Raw genomic sequence first — 18,009 nt, 5'->3', positions numbered from 1 at the left:
CTGACGCAGTTATTCATTTTCTGGTTTTAAATTAAATTAGGAAATTCCAGAAAATGATATAAACTTCAAAAAATCATAGAAATTCAACCGTAGCTCAGATTGAAATAATTTATATATGAAAAATTATTAGAAAAATGCAATCTATCCATCTGAACTAGTTTCATGCATGATAAACCAACTTATATTACTGTATAAGTGAAAACATGTAAATGGCATTTATAAAGAGTTAACTTGGAGTTGCATTTGAACTCTTGGTTCGAATGGACTTCAACCAAATAAAAGCTAGTTGCATTAGCTCAAACAACATCACATATTCATGCCATGTTCATGCATAATATTGTTGCATATGCTTGTGTATTGACTGTCGACACCGTACCTTCTCGTTAGGTCCTGCTTTAGAGACCGTTTCAGAGTACCTGTCTGAGTAGCAGTGCCTTCCTTGTTGATCTACCAGGCAAGCAAAACCCCCTTGTTCATTCTGATACAATCCTACTCTCTCGCTCCTGCTCTGTGTTATTGCATTAGGACAACAATGATTCAATTGCTACTTTGTGCTGCGGTAGTTGAACCATTCCTCTGCATGACCTGTCATTGCCACAGTAAATAGTTGAAACCCACTAGCATGTGTAGGAGTTGATTGAAGCCATTGTTGTGTTCCTACCATGCCATGCTTGCTATTGCTTAGAATCTATCAGGTATGATTCATTGGGAATGAAATGGAGTGCAGTGTTCGATGTTCTGATGCTGAGAGTGAAGTGTGTGAACACGATTTGGTAAAGGTAGCGGTGAAAGGCCATGTAGGAGTACACGGTGGGCTGTCTCATTGGAACCATCCTTAAGCACTGAGTTCTGTGTATGTTGTCCAAGGCTAGCTACTACCACACATTGGGATCCATAATTGACTCTCTCGACTTATTAACCGACTTGATCTCTGTACAGGAGTTGCAACTAGTTTCTGGTGTTCGTAGGTAGTGCTAATTTTCTACCGAGTGGCACCCGGGAGGGTGGACTTGGGACAGATTAGGCACAGTGGCATGGTGTACCAAGTGGTACCCGGATGGTGGGCTTGGGAACCCTGCTCCCATCATTTGGGGCCGTGAGCGAAACCCCGGCCGGATCTCCTTGCGGATGGAACCCGAATAGGCGATAAACCTGGACTAGAGTCTTGTGTGGTTAGTCAGGTCGTGGCCGACACCCTCGCCAGGCTTCCGCTTGAAGGTTGCCGAGATGGTCATGGCGGTAAGTGGTGAGAGCGTGTGTGAAGAAGTACACCCCTACAGGGTTAACATGATCTATTTGAATAGCCGCGTCCTCGGTTATGGATACTTGGATACTTATATGGTACATAGACAACTTGAAGTGGATACTCTAAAATGCTCAAGACAAGTGTGAGTGCTATGGATGGCCTTCTCGTAGGGAGACGGGTGTCGGTGTCAAAACCGGCAGATCTCGGGTAGGGGGTCCCAATCTGTGTGTCTTAGGATGATGGTAACAGGAAGCAAGGGACACAATGTTTACCCAGGTTCGAGCCCTCTCGATGGAGGTAAAACCCTACTTCCTGCTTGATTAATATTGAAGATATGTGCAGTACAAGAGTAGATCTACCACGAGATCGTAGAGGCTAAAACCTAGAAGCTAGCCTATGATGGTATGATTGTAATTGTGATGAGCCTTCTAAGGACCAACCTCTCCGGTTTATATAGACACCGGAGAAGGCTAGGGTTTACATGGACTCGGTTACAAGGAAGGAAATATAATATCCGGATTGCCAAGCTTGTCTTCCATGCAAAGGAGAGTCCCATCCGGACACGGGCCGGAGTCTTGAGTCTTGTATCTTCACGCTCCAATAGTCTGGATGATGTATATAGTCCGGCTGTCCGGATACCCCCTAATCCAGGACTCCCTCAGTAGCCCCTGAACCAGGCTTCAATGACGATGAGTCCGGCGCGCAGTCTTGTCTTCGGCATTGCAAGGCGGGTTCCTTCTACGAATACTCCAAGGTAATTATCGAACACTCAAACCGTGTCCGGATCTGCAAGATGATCTTCACATACCATTGTAGGGAACATAGCATAAATCCGTTTTGCTGGCAATCTTCGTACGTCGTGCCCTTGCATCGTGGCCTGGTCCAACACGAACCAGTGTTTCTTGCCCCACCTCGACTCGCGTTGCGAGGCGGTTTTATTGGCACGTCTTGTCAAAGCAGAGATCGTGTTCCTCTTATTACGGGATCTTTCATCAATATGGGCGTGTGTGACCCCACGACGACCGTTGATATGACTCCATGTACTTTCGGATAAGTCTCAAGCGGTTGCGCTGAGGACTCTTGATATCCATCCGCTTTATAAAGGGGTCGAGGCCTATGCCTCTTTTCCACCTCCCTTGCTCCTTTTCGCACCTCGAGTTCTAACACCCAAGACTTAAGCTCAAACACCCCAGATCCTCCAATATGTCCGGATCCAACGCAAAAGGCCGGTGGGTGGCCTCCTTGATCCAAGAGGAGGACATTACGAAGCTTAGGGAGGTAGGATACCTGACCGCCGATATCTAGCACAGGCTTCCTGCTCCAGGGCAGGTTATCCCTACACCAGAGCCCAATGAGAGCGTTGTGTTTGTCCCTCACTTCCTCCGACGCCTGGGCCTCACCGTCGACCCCTTCGTGAGGGGGCTCATGTTCTACTATGGGTTGGATTTTTATGATCTGGCTCCAGACGCCGTCCTCCATATCTCGTCGTTCATTATTGTGTGCGAGGCTTTTCTCCACGTCACCCCACACTTCGGCTTATGGCTCAAGACCTTCAATGTGAAGCCGGAGATGATCGAGGGGCGACATGCGGAGTGCGGAGGTGCCATAATAAGTAGGAACGCCAATGCCCCATGGCCAGAGGGCTCTTTCCCGGAAGTATCCGATGTATGGCAACAGAGGTGGTTTTATGTTACGGCTCCCAGAGGCACAAAGTGGGTAGCCGCCCCCGAGTTCCTCTCGGGCCCTCCGTCACAGTTGGCGTCTTGGACCGACGTAGGACAAAACTGGGGGCCCACTGGCGATGTATCAGTATTGCAGAATCGCATCCGGGAGCTTCTTGAGAGGGACATAAATCTTGTCAGCATAATTCAAGTGATGCTAATCCGACGGATGTTGTCGTGCAAACATCGGCCTGTCCGGATGTGGGAGTTCAATCCGGAGGGTCTGCGGACTATTAAGCACTTCTTCAGCCTGAAGCTCGAAGGGATGTGTAAATTATTCTTCGGACCACAAATAAAGTGCCCGGACACCACCGAGGATGCGGGCCTAAGCTGCAATCGCCTAGATGCCCAAGTAAGTAACCTTAAAGCCGGACACTTCGTTTATATTTGTCATAACCATTATTCTAAAAAACCCTCTGTGGCCAGGAATGGCTCAACAAGGCGGAGAGAATCAGGTGTCCTGCGCCACTTCCTGAAGGCTCGCCTGGTCCAACCGTTGCCAAGATGCTTGGCCGGGTGCTCAGCAAAATCCCCTCAGGGAAAGGCGAAGGTAAGGGTAGTGAAGCCGAACTTCACACACTACACATCCAAACCAGGGGAATCATTGCCTCCCCTGAGGAGGATAGTCGGGAATGGGAGGCTAAAGCCTCCTCCCCATGCGGGAGGAAGAGGGCCGCCTCCGAAGACTTGGAGACGGAGATGCCCAAGCAAGGGAAGAAGGTATCACCAGGGGGCTCTGCCGCAACGGGCACCCTCACCGCGTCGTGCCCACCAATGGGCCAGCCCTCCATCGAGCTGTAAGTTAATCGTTAATTTGAAGGTACAGTGTTTCTCCGAGATCCCTAACCAGGACTTTGTCTTTTGCAGTCCGGCTAGCGGCTCTTCTCAACAGAGGTTGTCTTCGGGGGATCTTCCTCTGGAGATGATGGAGAGTGAGACCCCACCCACCTCTCCACCTCATGAAGCGGGCGACACTGAGGTGTCGTCATGGAGGAGTCTGGATCTGCCAAAGCCGGAAGCTAATGCGTTAGTCGCCCTGAGCCCGGAGCGTTTGGCTCCCACGAGGGGCGATGAGAAGGGTCCAGCACAGTTTGATGTCCGGCCGGACGTACTGACAGGTCTTCTGGAGCAAGCTGCGCTCTCGGAGGAGCACCGCTCATTAATGAGCATGGTGCTCACGAAGATTTCATCCGCTACAAACGGTTTGAATGAGGCATTTACGAGCCGGCTCAAAGGCTTTGAGGTATGTAGTGAAAAATGCATTATATTTTGGTTGTGAGGCATGCGCTAGGTGTGCTCCATATGGAGAGTAGCCCCTGAGACTCTGGTAGCCCACCATAGGCGACAAACGGGGGATCATATAGTAATGGCTGCGCTGTGCATGTGCACAGGTATCTAAGGATCAAGCAGCCGACCAGTCTGTTGAAGTTGCCGAACTAAGGAGGCAGATCGGATCTATCGATGCCGATATCACGCTGGTGGACAAGAGGCTAGAAGAGTCCCAGGGTATGTGCTCTGCTTCCCTTATTATGTTTGTATAGGAAAATGCGAATGCAAGAGGGGCATAATATTAATGCAATGTGCTTGTACTGCAGATGGTGCTGCTGCCATGGAGGCCCTGAGGGCGAAACTTGCTCAGGCCAAGGAACAAGCTCGAGCTAGCAATGCGGCTGCCCTAAAGGCGGCCGAAGAATTGAGAACCGAACAGGCTGCTCATCGCAGAAGCGAGAAAAGATAGCCGAAATGGCTGTGGAGTTGAAAAATGCCGCCGACCGGTATGTACTCCTTGAAAAGTAGTATAAGGCTAGTTCGGTCGATCTAGAAAAGGCACTTAACGCCACCAAAGAGATGCGGACTGAGATCCGTGGTATGCGGGAGGATCTCCAACAGGCCGACAAAATCGTGGCTGGGGGCTCCTACTTACTGCGGACGTAGTTTTTGGATCCGAAGTATGCTCCCCTGGCTAGACGCTGGAGTCCTGCAGACGCGTATGCGGACTTGGCGAATAGTACAGCTGACGCTGCCAAGTTCTTCGAGGATCAAGGTGATAAGGAAGTAGAGAAGCTTTTCTGGTTGCAATTCAATGCTCCCACTCGCCCGCTGCCGTTAAATGAGAAGGTGGCTGCTGTGGTGGAGCTTCACGGTCTGTCCGGGCTTGCAATGCGGTCTGTAATAGACCATCTTTGGCCGAAGGGGCCTAAGTCGGACAGTTACTTTGGTTTGGTGCAACAATTCCTTGGGGCTGTGTCTCGGATCGACGTCATGAGGAGGTCGGCGTGCATAGAGGGTGCACGAATGGATCTTGCCCGCGTTAAAGCCTATTGGACGGATATGGAGGCCACCATTATAGCGACCCAGGATCTGGCGGGAGGCCAATATTTGGTCGAGCACTACTTGGCGCAGGGCACAAAAGGTGCCCGCCTAATAGAGGCGCGGTGCTCAAAGAATGTTTTGTTCGAGTGATAAGTCGAATCATTGTAAAAACAATGTTTATTTTGATTATGAGGCTATATTTATACTTTCTACCTGAAAATATGATTGTGTCCCCTGTGCGGCCGTTTATATATATAAGTAATCCGAAAGATAGCAGTCGTTGGCTTCAGCCCCCACGCATACAATGCGGGGGTGTTCGTGAAAAATATGCTTAATCACGCTTGATCCGATGTCTTGGTCCATTAAGAAGGTGATCGCACGTCGAACTAGGTGCTACGTCTTGAGCTAGCGTTGGTTTTCCCCGAAGAGGAGAGGGTAATGCAGCAAAGTGTAGCGTAAGTATTTCCCTCAGTTTTTGAGAACCAAGGTATCAATCCAGTAGGAGGCTCCTCAAAAGTACCACGAACCTACACAACCAAACTGATAACTCGCAACCAACGCAATAAAGGGGTTGTCAATGCCTTCACGGCCACTTGCGAAAGTGAGATCTAATAAAGATAGTATGATAAGATAAATATATTTTTGGTATTTTATGATATAGATGCAAGAAAAGTAAAGATGCAAATAAAAGTAGATTGAAAGCAAATATGATAAGAGCTAGACCCGGGGGCCATAGGTTTCACTAGAGGCTTCTGTCAGGACCCCGATTCCATGCCACACCGATCTAGCATGTAACACCTCATATCACTTTGTGGCCTCACGCACGGTATTCCCACGGGTGTCGCCTTACCATGCCCGGGACCGTTTGCGCCTTTTGGCACACGTATATGATAGTGTCGCTAGCATCCATATGACAAAGAACCCAGGCTGACATGGCTAGTCGTGAACCCAAAGTGGCACTAACTTACAGGGACAGGCATACATGACCCAACATCGAACGTGTCAGTCATCAGCGTGTGAATCCGGGCTGTAGCAACTGGGCTAGCAGGACTCCGGTAAACCAGGCTGTAGCAGGCTAACAGGACTCCGGTAGACACCGCGTGACATTTCCCCGAAGGGATAGACACAAGAACAAAGAAGGACACATGTCGGCCAGCCTAAGTGTTCCGGAGCAGTAGCAAGCTACCAGGGCTCAGTGGAAGCACTAGGAGACATTTCCCGGTAAGAGAGGCTACTAAGGATAAACAACTAGATAGTCAGATCCCACACATAGCAATACACATTACACGTACGCCTAACATGCAAGTATGTGTTGTACAACATGGCATCACAACATAACTCAACTCATATAGATAAGGCTCAAAGAGCCATCATAGCATTATTAAAAACAGGGGTCACATGACCCAACAGTCAGAGCAAACAAACAACAGGCGGAAGCATTACATGTCTGAGTACAGACATCTACAAATGAAAAAGGCTGAAGAGCCTGACTATCTACAACATCCTATCAAGATCGTAGCTGAGGTACAAGCTACTTGTCGAAGCCCACGAGAACACTAGTAAGACCGAAGTCTCCGCTGCAAAAACATAAATAAAGCAACATGAGTACAAAGGTACTCAGCAAGTCTTACATCAGATCCTATCATACATGCATTTGTATCAAGAGGGTAATGTGGGGTTTAGTTGCAGCAAGCCATCTTTGACTCAGTGGCTATCATGTTCTACGACTACGAGAACTTCTTTGAGGTGATATGGCGCACACGAGTCCACTAATAACCACACAATACACTACTATGGATTCATCCCCGTCTCCCTATGAGAAGGCCATCCATAGCACTCACACTTGTCTTGAGCATTTTAGAGTATCCGCTTCAAGTTGTCTACGTACCATGTAAGCATCCAAGAAGTCCATAACCGCGGACCCGGCTATTCGAATAGATCATGTTAACCCTGCAGGGGTGTACTTCTTCACACACGCTCTCGCCACTTACCGCCATGTACACGTCATGTAACTCGGCAACCTTCAAGCCGAAGCCTGGCGAGGGTGTCGGCCACGACCTGACTAACCACACAAGACTCTAATCCAGGTTTATCGCCTATTCGGGTTCCATCCGCAAGGAGATCCGGCCGGGGTGTCGCTCACGGCCCCAAATGATGTGTGCAGGGTTCCCAAGCCCACCTCGCCGGATGGATCTATGCTTGGTACACCGTGCCACTTGTGCCTAGTCTGTCCCAAGCCCACCTGGCCGGGTGCCACTTGGTAGACTACTAACACTACCTACAAACACCAGAAACTAGTTGCAACTCCTGGACAGAGATCAAGTAGGTTAATAAGTCGAGAGAGTCAATTAAGGATCCCAATGTGTGGTAGTATCGAGTCATTGGACAACATACATAGAACTCAGTGCTTAAGGACGGTTCCAGTGAGACAACCCACCATGTACTCCTACATGGCCTCTCACCGCTACCTTTACCAAATCGTGTTCACACACTTCACCCTCAGCATCAGAACATAGAACACTGTGCTCCAATTCATTCCCAATGAATCAGACCTGACACACTCTAAGCAATAGCAGGCATAGCATGGTAGGAACACAACAATGGCTTCAATCAACTCCTACATATGCTAGTGGGTTTCAACTATTTACTGTGGCAATGACAGGTCATGCAGAGGAATGGGTTCAACTACCACAGCACAAAGTAGCAGTTGAATCGTTGTTGTCCTAATGCAATAACTGAGAGCAGGAGCGAGAGAGTAGGATGGTATCAGAATGAACAAGGGGGTTTGCTTGCCTGGTAGATCAACAAGGAAGGCACTGCTCCTCAGATAGGTACTCTGGAATGGTCTCCGGAGCAGGACCTATCGAGAAGGAACAGTGTCGGGAAGCAATACACAAGCATATGCAACAATATGATGCATGAACATGGCATGTAGATGTGATGCTGATTAAGCTAATGCAACTAGCTTTTATTTCGGTGAAATCCATTTGAACCAAAGATTCAAATGCATCTCCAAAATAAGCTCTTTATATAAGCCATTTCAGTGTTTCACTTATACAGTAGGTATAAGTTGATTTGTCATGCATGAAACTAGTACAGATGGATAGATTGCATTTATCTGATAAGTTTTCATATATAAATTATTTCAATCTGAGTTACGGTTGAATTTCTATGATTTTTTGAAGTTTAAAACATTTTTTGGATTTTCCTGATTAATTTAAATTCAGAAAATAGATAACTGCGTCAGCATGACGTCTGGGTGACATCAGCAGGTCAACGGGTCGGTCTAGGTCAAACCTGACCAGTGGGACCCATTTGTCAGTGTCTAACCTAACTAATCTATTTTAGTTAGTGGACTCGGACCCACATGTCAGTATCAGCTTGCTAATTAAGTTTAATTAACATCTAACTAAAATTAGCAGGGGCCTGGCCCACTTGTCAGTCCGGCGAGGTCAAAGGGTCAAACCCCCTGGTCAGCAGGGTCAAACCCGCCGGCGACTCGACGCCGTCGAGGCCAGACGCGGCGGAGGGGCTCAGGAATCGCACTTCGGCAACCATTTAGGCGGCGGAGACCACGGATGAGGAGCTGGAGCTCGTCCGCATTGTTTGGAGCAAGCGGGGGTCTACGGTGGTGCCGGAGCTCGCCGGAAACGAGCTCGAGGCGGTGGCCAGAGTTCGGCCAAGTGCGCGCACAGCGCTGTGGTGCACGGCAGGGGCTTCGGGCAGCGGCGTTGGCTTGCTGGGAGGCAGATGAGCTCGTTGACGTGCGCGGGCGTGAGCTACGGCAGCTAGCGCAACGGCTGCAACATGGACGGTGGCGAGGTGCTACGGCCGTGGTGGGGAACGGGAGCTACGGCGCGAGAACAGAGAAACGGAGAGAGGTGGACGGAGCAGAAGCTCACAGCGGACGCGACGGTCTTGTCGGCGAGCTCGGGGACACGCTGAAGACGGCAGCGATGGCGGCTCTCCAGGGCTTCCCGCGCCGCGTGGCTCGATGGATAGGTGGACGGCGACGTGGCGGAGCTTCTGAGCTGGTCGGAGAGGCGACGGAGAGGCGGTGGCTACGGCAACGGTGGCCGGTGGCGACGGTGGCGCTCGGCCGTGAGAGAGAGAGAGCGAGGGAGAGGAGAGGAGAGGACCGAGGGAGAGTGAGAGCGATCTCGGGCGGCGCGTGGCGTCGTCCGAGCATCCAGAGCGATGAGGGGGAGGAGAGGCAGGTAGGGAGGAGGTGGTGGCGCGGCTGCGGCATGCCGACCACGCAGCTGCTCCTACTAGCAGGAGCTTGAAGAAGCTCCTGGCAGTTGGGCTGGTCCGCCTGCTGGCTGGGACGGCCTGCTAGGCCGCTGGGCTGCACAAGGGCTGCAGGTAAGTCCAGGTAGGTTTTCCATTTCTTTTTCTTTTCTATTTTTCTGACATTTGTTTGGATTTAATAATAATATTAAATCATTTTAGTTACTTATGCCAATTTTTGTAAGAACTGGTGGTATTATTCCAGAGCTTCTCAACAAATGGCATAATTTTTGGACATATATTATATATATAACAAATATATATCCAATGCAAATATTTATGCATTAGTTCCAAATGCCCAAAATAAAAACTTATGGGCTCTTAAAAATATTGGTTTGATTTTTATCTCTGTCCAATATTTTCAGAGAGCAACATGAGCATTTTCTTGGACCCTTTTGGAGCAATTTTTATTTGGGTCATTTCCAAAAATGATTCTGAGGGTTTCACAAATCCTCATTTCAAAATTAAATGGAATTTAAACATGATGCACAAATGACTAGCTAGTCTAGGTCATACCAGAACTAGGGATGTGACAACTCGCCCCCACTTGAAAGAATCTCGTCCCGAGATTCAGGGGTCGACGGAAAGAAAGCGGGGTACTCCAATCAAAGACGATCTTCTCGCTCCCAAGTAGCTTCTCTCTCGGAATGATGAGACCACTGAACCTTGAGAAACTTGATGTTATGACGTTGAGTGACATGCTCTACTTGATCAAGAATGCGAACCGGGTACTCTCGGTATGTGAGGTTATCTTGGAGATCAAGCGTTTCGTGGTCCACTCCGCGGATGGGATCCGAGAAGCAACGCCTGAGTTGAGAGACGTGGAAGACATCATGAACTCGAGAAAGATGTGGGGGTAGTTCCAACTGGTAGGCAACCTCTCCTCATTTAGCGAGAATGCGAAAAGGACCAGTGTGACGAGGAGCCAACTTGCCCTTGATACCGAAACGATGGGTACCCTTCAAGGGAGTAACCCAAAGATAAGCTTTGTCGCCAACTTCATAAGTCATAACCTTATGATGATGATCATACTGGCTCTTTTGATGAGACTGGGCTGTTTTCAAATTCTCACGAATGATGCGAACTTGCTCTTCTGCCTCCTGGATCATGTCCGGTCCAAAGAATTGTCTTTCACCGGTTTTTGACCAGTTCAAAGGTGTTCGACATCTTCGTCCATAGAGAACCTCAAAAGGAGCTTTCTTGAGACTGGATTGATAGCTATTGTTATAAGAAAACTCGGTGAAAGGAAGACATTTCTCCCAATCCATTCTGAATGAGATAACACAAGATCTAAGCATGTCTTTGAGAATTTGATTGACCCTTTCCACCTGACCACTCGACTGAGGGTGGAAAGTGGTATTGAAGGAAAGATGGGTTCCCATGGCAGTTTGGAAACTCTCCCAGAAATGAGAAGTGAAAAGACTACCACGGTCTGAATTGATCTCTAGTGGAACACCATGAAGTGAAACTATTCGAGAAATATATAAGTCAGCAAGCTGGCTAGCGGTGATACTCTCTCGAACAGGAAGGAAGTGAGCCACTTTGGAAAGACGATCAATGACTACGAAGATAGCATTATTCCCTTTCTTAGTCCTGGGAAAACTGGTGATGAAATCCATACCAACTTTATCCCATTTCCACTCAGGAATAGCTAAAGGCTGAAGGGTGCCAGCAGGCCTTTGATGCTCTGCCTTAACGCGATAACAAACGTCACAGTTAGCAATAAACTAAGCAATTTCTCTCTTCATCCTAGTCCACCAGAACCTCTGGCGTAGGTCCTGATACATCTTAGTACTACCAAGATGAATTGTGAGAGGAGATTCATGCGCCTCCTTAAGGATCAGTTGTCGAAGATGTTGCTTCTTGGGAACCACCAGACGGTTCTCGAAGAAAACAACACCTCGATCATCAACAGAGAAACTACCAACAGCTCCCTTCTTAACATTATCCTTGATCGAGAAATACGCGTATCATATTGCTGGCTAGTTATGATCTGATCCTCAAGAGTAGGTTTCACCATTAAGGTAGAAAGGAATCCGTGAGGAGCAATGTGAATATTAAGCTTACAGAATTCCTCATGGAGAAGTGGTTGGCCCTGCTGCAACATGAGATTATTGCAATAGGATTTACGGCTTAGCGCATCAGCCATGACATTGGCTTTGCCTGGAGTGTAAGTAATCCCTAGATCATAATCTGAGATCACCTCCAACCAACGTCTTTGCCTAAGGTTCAAATCTAGTTGGGTGAAGATATACTTGAGACTCTGGTGATCGGTGTAGATCTCGCAACGTTTACCAAGAAGGTAATGTCGCCAGGTCTTGAGTGCATAGACTACGGCTGCAAGCTCTAGATCATGTGTAGGATAATTCTCCTCATGTGGATGCAACTGTCGAGATGCATAGGCAACCACATGACGATCCTGCATAAGAATGCAACCTAGTCCCTGCCGTGAGGCGTCGTAGTAGATAACAAAGTCCTTCATGAAATCCGGTGGCGCAAGTATGGGAGCAGAAGTCAGGCGTCTTTTCAGTTCCTGAAAACTGTACTCACACTGTGGGGACCACTCGAACTTTTTATCTTTCTTGAGAAGTTCCGTGAGGGGTTTGGCCACTTTAGAGAAGTTTTCAACAAAGCGGCGACAATAGCTGGCTAGACCAAGGAAACTCCTAACTTGTTTAACGGTTTCAGGTGGAGTCCAATCGAGAACGGCCTTAACTCTCTCAGGATTGACAGAAATGCCCTTACCAGAGATTACGTGGCCTAGGTAGGTCACTTCTGGCAACCAAAATTCACACTTGGAGAACTTGGCATAAAGGCGGTGCTCTCTGAGTTTTTCTAGCACAAGTCTAAGATGTTCGGCATGCTCTTCCTCGTTCATCGAGTAAATAAGAATATCATCGAGGTAAACCACGACGAACTTATCTAAGTACTCCATGAAGATCGAGTTCATCAAGCGGGAGAAAGTAGCTGGTGTGTTGGTTAGACCGAAGGACATGACGGTGTACTCGTACTGACCATAACGAGTGACAAAAGCCGTTTTGGGAATGTACCCATTTCTGATCTTGATTTGGTGGTAGCCTAACCTCAAATCCATCTTGGAGAAGACTGAGGATCCAGCGAGCTGATCATACAGGTCGTTGATCCTGGGGAGCGGATACTTGTTCTTTATCGTGACCAAATTAACGGGACGATAATCTACAACCATCCGGTCTGTATCGTCTTTCTTCTTAACGAAGAGGATGGGGCAAGCCCAAGGAGAAGAACTGGGACGGATGAAACCCTTTTGCAAGGACTCATCAAGTTGTTTCTTAAGCTCAGCTAGTTCTAAGGGTGCCATCTTGTAAGGTCTCCTAGAGATTGGAGTGGTTCCTAGGATAAGATCTATGACGAACTCTACATCTCTGTCAGGTGGAACACCTGGCAGTTCCTCCGGAAAGACATCCGGAAAGTCACGGACTACCGGAATATCTTCAAGGTCTGGAAGAGGGCTGGCATTAAGAGAATAGAGCTGACGCTTGGCCACTCTAGTGGAGACGGTGCCTATCTTGCCAGATAGGTGTGTAAGCTGAACAGACCTGGTGAAACAATCAATCTTGGCATGATGAGCTGTCATCCAGTCCATACCCAAGATGATGTTAATATCCGAAGACTTGAGAGATATCAAGTAAGCAAGGAATACAAGTCTGTCAACATGTATTTCATTGCCATAACTTATCCTAGAGGTTTGCCATTTGGATCCAGGAGTTTGAATAAGTAGCAGGGAGGGCATATCACAAAATGACATGTCGTGCAAGCGAGCATAGCTTTCAGAGATGAAATAGTCAGATGCTCCAGTATCGAACAGAACCGATAATGGATGACAATTGACAAGGAGTGTACCAAGAATGACATCCGGATCATCATGAGCGTCTTTAGCTGAGACGTGATGCACACGTCCATGTTTAGGGTGAGATGACTTGGCACTAATCATCTTGCGTGATGGCTTACCATGGCCAACAGACTTCTCGGGCTGGGGTGGAGCAACACTGGCCTGAGTGCAAATACGGGCAATGTGGCCTGGCTCTCCGCACTTATAACAAATCTTGGAGGTAGAACGTGGACCCGCATTGCCAGGCGGTCCACCAATAGGCCTGGGTGGAGCATACTGCTGAACTAGATGAGGTGCCACATAAGATGGCCTCGGTAGATATCCGGGTGGAAGAGCGGAGTTCGGAACCCAAATCCGGCGCTTCTAAGAATTAGAACCGGAGGAAGATCCCAAATCAAGGGTGTGCTTACGAGACTCCTCGTAAGTGAGTTGGGCTATCTCTGCATTAATGGCCTTGTTCACTAGAGCCTGGAATGTATTGCAATGGTGCAAGTGGAGATCACAACGCAACTTGGGGTTGAGACCCTTCCGGAACCTAGCCTGCTTCTTGGCGTCCGTGGACACTTCTTGTGCAGCATAGCGGGCGAGGTTCTCAAACTCTCTACTATAAGCATCAACAGCCACTTACCCTGGGTGAAACTACAGAACTCTTCTCTCTTGCGATCGATGAGGGCTTCAGGAATGTGATGCTTGCGAAAAGCCTCAATGAAATCCCTCCAGGTAGGAATCTGGCCAGCTGGAAGTATAGCCTCATAGTTCTGCCACCAAAGACTAGCAAGACCTTCCAGGTGGTATGTGGCATAGGTGACCTTGTCATCTTCAGCTACGTTCGCGGAACGCAGCTTATCAGTGATGCTATGGAGCCAGTCAGCTGCATCGAGTGGCTCAATAGAATGATGAAAGGTGGGTGGGTGCAAGTGAATGAAGTCATGAATGGTTACAGACCCTTTGAACTGATGTGCGGTGTTCTCCTCGATACGTGCCAACAAGCGGTTAGACTCACGCTTGTTCCTCTCCATCTCTAACATGAACTTTGTCAATGAAGGCGGGTCGGGAGGAACCTCATCCCTACCATCTCCGTGGTTCTGGCTATGAGCAGCAGAACTTTGCTTAACTGATGACATCCTGAGAAACAAAACCAAGGACGGAATCAGCGTCATCTATAGGCTGTAGAATGTAGGACAAGGAAATTAGAAACTCTCAAACTCCTAGGGCAATTCCGGCAGCATAAGGGCAGTAAAATGCTCAGAATGAGACATCCTGCCAAAAATGGGGTAGAACAATAACTCAACATCACCACTCAAGGTTCTAGGATAGAACTAATAGACTACACCGGAAGTACTCGAAAACTGGGTATGACTCTGATTAACCAAACCTATGGGACTACAGAGTAGTAACACGTGATCCTGATAGACAGAAGAGAATCCTAGTTCCTTAACCCCGCAGGAAAGATAGGATGACTCAGATCAGAAGGCCATGAGGTATAAGGAGTAAAAAGAGCCTTACGTTCCTTCCCACAATCAATTCCCTTACATAACTAAAGAATTTCTAGACTCAACTTCGACTAGTTTGGCTTGGTAATCCTACAGGCGGTCAGGCTCTGATACCAAAGCTGTCAGGACCCCGATTCCATGCCACACCGATCTAGCATGTAACACCTCATATCACTTTGCAGCCTCACGCACGGTATTCCCATGGGTGTCGCCTTACCATGCCCGGGACCGTTTGCGCCTTTTGGCACACGTATATGATAGTGTCGCTAGCATCCATATGACAAAGAACCCGGCCTGACATGGCTAGTCGTGAACCCAAAGTGGCACTAACTTACAGGGACAGGCATACATGACCCAGCATCGAATGTGTCGGTCATCAGCCAGTGAATCCGGGCTGTAGCAACTGGGCTAGCAGGACTCCGGTAAACCGGGCTGTAGCAGGCTAACAGGACTCCGGTAGACACCGCGTGACATTTCCCCGAAGGGACAGACACAGGAACGAAGAAGGACACATGCCGGCCAGCCTAAGTGTTCCGGAGCAGTAGCAAGCTACCAGGGCTCAGTGGAAGCACTAGGAGACATTTCCCGGTAAGAGAGGCTACTAAGGATAAATAACTAGATATACAGATTCCACACATAGCAATACACATTACACGTACGCATAACATGCAAGTATGTGTTGTACAACATGGCATCACAACATAACTCAACTCATATAGATAAGGCTCAAAGAGCCATGATAGCATTATTACAAACAGGGGTCACATGACCCAACAGTCAGAGCAAACAAGCAACAGGCGGAAGCATTACATGTCTGAGTACAGACATCTACAAATGAAAAAGGCTAAAGAGCCTGACTATCTACAACATCCTATCAAGATCGTAGCTGAGGTACAAGCTACTTGTCGAAGCCCACGAGAACACTAGTAAGACCGAAGTCTCCGCTGCAAAAACATAAATAAAGCAACATGAGTACAAAGGTACTCAGCAAGTCTTACATCAGATCCTATCATACATGCATTTGTATCAAGAGGGTAATGTGGGGTTTAGTTGCAGCAAGCCAGCTTTGACTGAGTGGCTATCTTGTTCTACGACTACGAGAACTTCTTTGAGGTGATATGGCGCACACGAGTCCACTAATCACCACACAATACACTACTATGGATTCATCCCCGTCTCCCTACGAGAAGGCCATCCATAGCACTCACACTTGTCTTCAACATTTTAGAGTATATATCCACTTCAAGTTGTCTATGTACCATGTAAACATCCAAGAAGTCCATAACCGCGGACCCGGCTATTCGAATAGATCATGTTAACCCTGCAGGGGTGTACTTCTTCACACACGCTCTCGCCACTTACCGCCATGTACACGTCATGTAACTCGGCAACCTTCAAGCGGAAGCCTGGGGAGGGTGTCGGCCATGACCTGACTAACCACACAAGACTCTAATCCAGATTTATCGCCTATTCGGGTTCCATTCGCAAGGAGATCCGGCCGGGGTGTCGCTCACGGCTCCAAATGATGTGTGTAGGGTTCCCAAGCCCACCTCGCCGGATGGATCTACGCTTGGTACACCGTGCCACTTGTGCCTAGTCTGTCCCAAGCCCACCTGGTCGGGTGCCACTTGGTAGACTACTAACACTACCTACAAACACCAGAAACTAGTTGCGACTCCTGGACAGAGATCAAGTCGGTTAATAAGTCGAGAGAGTCAATTAAGGATCCCAATGTGTGGTAGTATCGAGTCATTGGACAACATACATAGAACTCAGTGCTTAAGGACGATTCCAGTGAGACAACCCACCATGTACTCCTACATGGCCTCTCACCGCTACCTTTACCAAATTGTGGTCACACACTTCACCCTCAGCATCAGAACATAGAACACTGCACTCCAATTCATTCCCAATGAATCAGACCTGACACACACTAAGAAATAGCAGGCATAGCATGGTAGGAACACAACAATGGCTTGAATCAACTCCTACACATGCTAGTGGGTTTCAACTATTTACTGTGGCAATGACAGGTCATGCAGAGGAATGGGTTCAACTACCGCAGCACAATGTAGCAGTTGAATCGTTTTTGTCCTAATGCAATAACTAAGAGCAGGAGCGAGAGAGTAGGATTGTATCAGAATGAACAAGGGAGTTTAATTTCCTGTTAGATCAACAAGGAAGGCACTGCTCCTCAGACAGGTACTCTGGAATGGTCTCCGGAGCAGGACCTATCGAGAAGGAACGGTGTCGGAAATCAATACACAAGCATATGTAACAATATGATGCATGAACATGGCATGTAGATGTGATGCTGATTAAGTTAATGCAACTAGCTTTTATTTGGGTGAAATCCATTTGAAACAAAGATTCAAATGCATCTCCAAAATAAGCTCTTTATATAACCATTTCAGTGTTTCACTTATACAGTAGGTATAAGTTGGTTTGTCATGCATGAAACTAGTACATATGGATAGATTGCATTTTCCTGATAATTTTTCATATATAAATTATTTCAATCTGAGTTACGGTTGAATTTCTATGATTTTTTGAAGTTTAAAACATTTTTTGGATTTTCCTGATTAATTTAAATCCAGAAAATAGATAACTGCGTCAGCATGACGTCTGGGTGACATCAGCAGCTCAACGGGTCGGTCTAGGTCAAACCTGACTAGTGGGACCCATATGTCAGTGTCTAACCTAACTAATCTAGTTTAGTTAGTGGACTCGGACCCACATGTCAGTATCAGCTTGCTAATTAAGTTTAATTAACATCTAACTAAAATTAGCAGGGGCCCGGCCCACTTGTCAGTCCGGCGAGGTCAAAGGGTCAAACCCCCTGGTTAGTAGGGTCAAACCCGCCGGTGACTCGACGCCGGCGAGGCCAGACACGGCGGAGGGGCTCGGGAATCGCCCTCCTGCAACCATTTAGGCGGCGGAGACCACGGATGAGGAGCTGGAGCTCGTCCGCGTCATTTGGAGCAAGCGGGGGGCTGCGGGGGTGCCGGAGCTCGCCGGAAACGAGCTCGAGGCGGTGGCTGGAGTTCGGCCAAGTGCGCGCACAGCGCTGTGGTGCAC

Source organism: Triticum dicoccoides, chromosome 7B (assembly GCF_002162155.2).
Source record: "Triticum dicoccoides isolate Atlit2015 ecotype Zavitan chromosome 7B, WEW_v2.0, whole genome shotgun sequence".
In the NCBI taxonomy this organism is placed as follows: Eukaryota; Viridiplantae; Streptophyta; class Magnoliopsida; order Poales; family Poaceae; genus Triticum; species Triticum dicoccoides.
Note: the sequence above shows the minus strand (reverse complement) of the source record.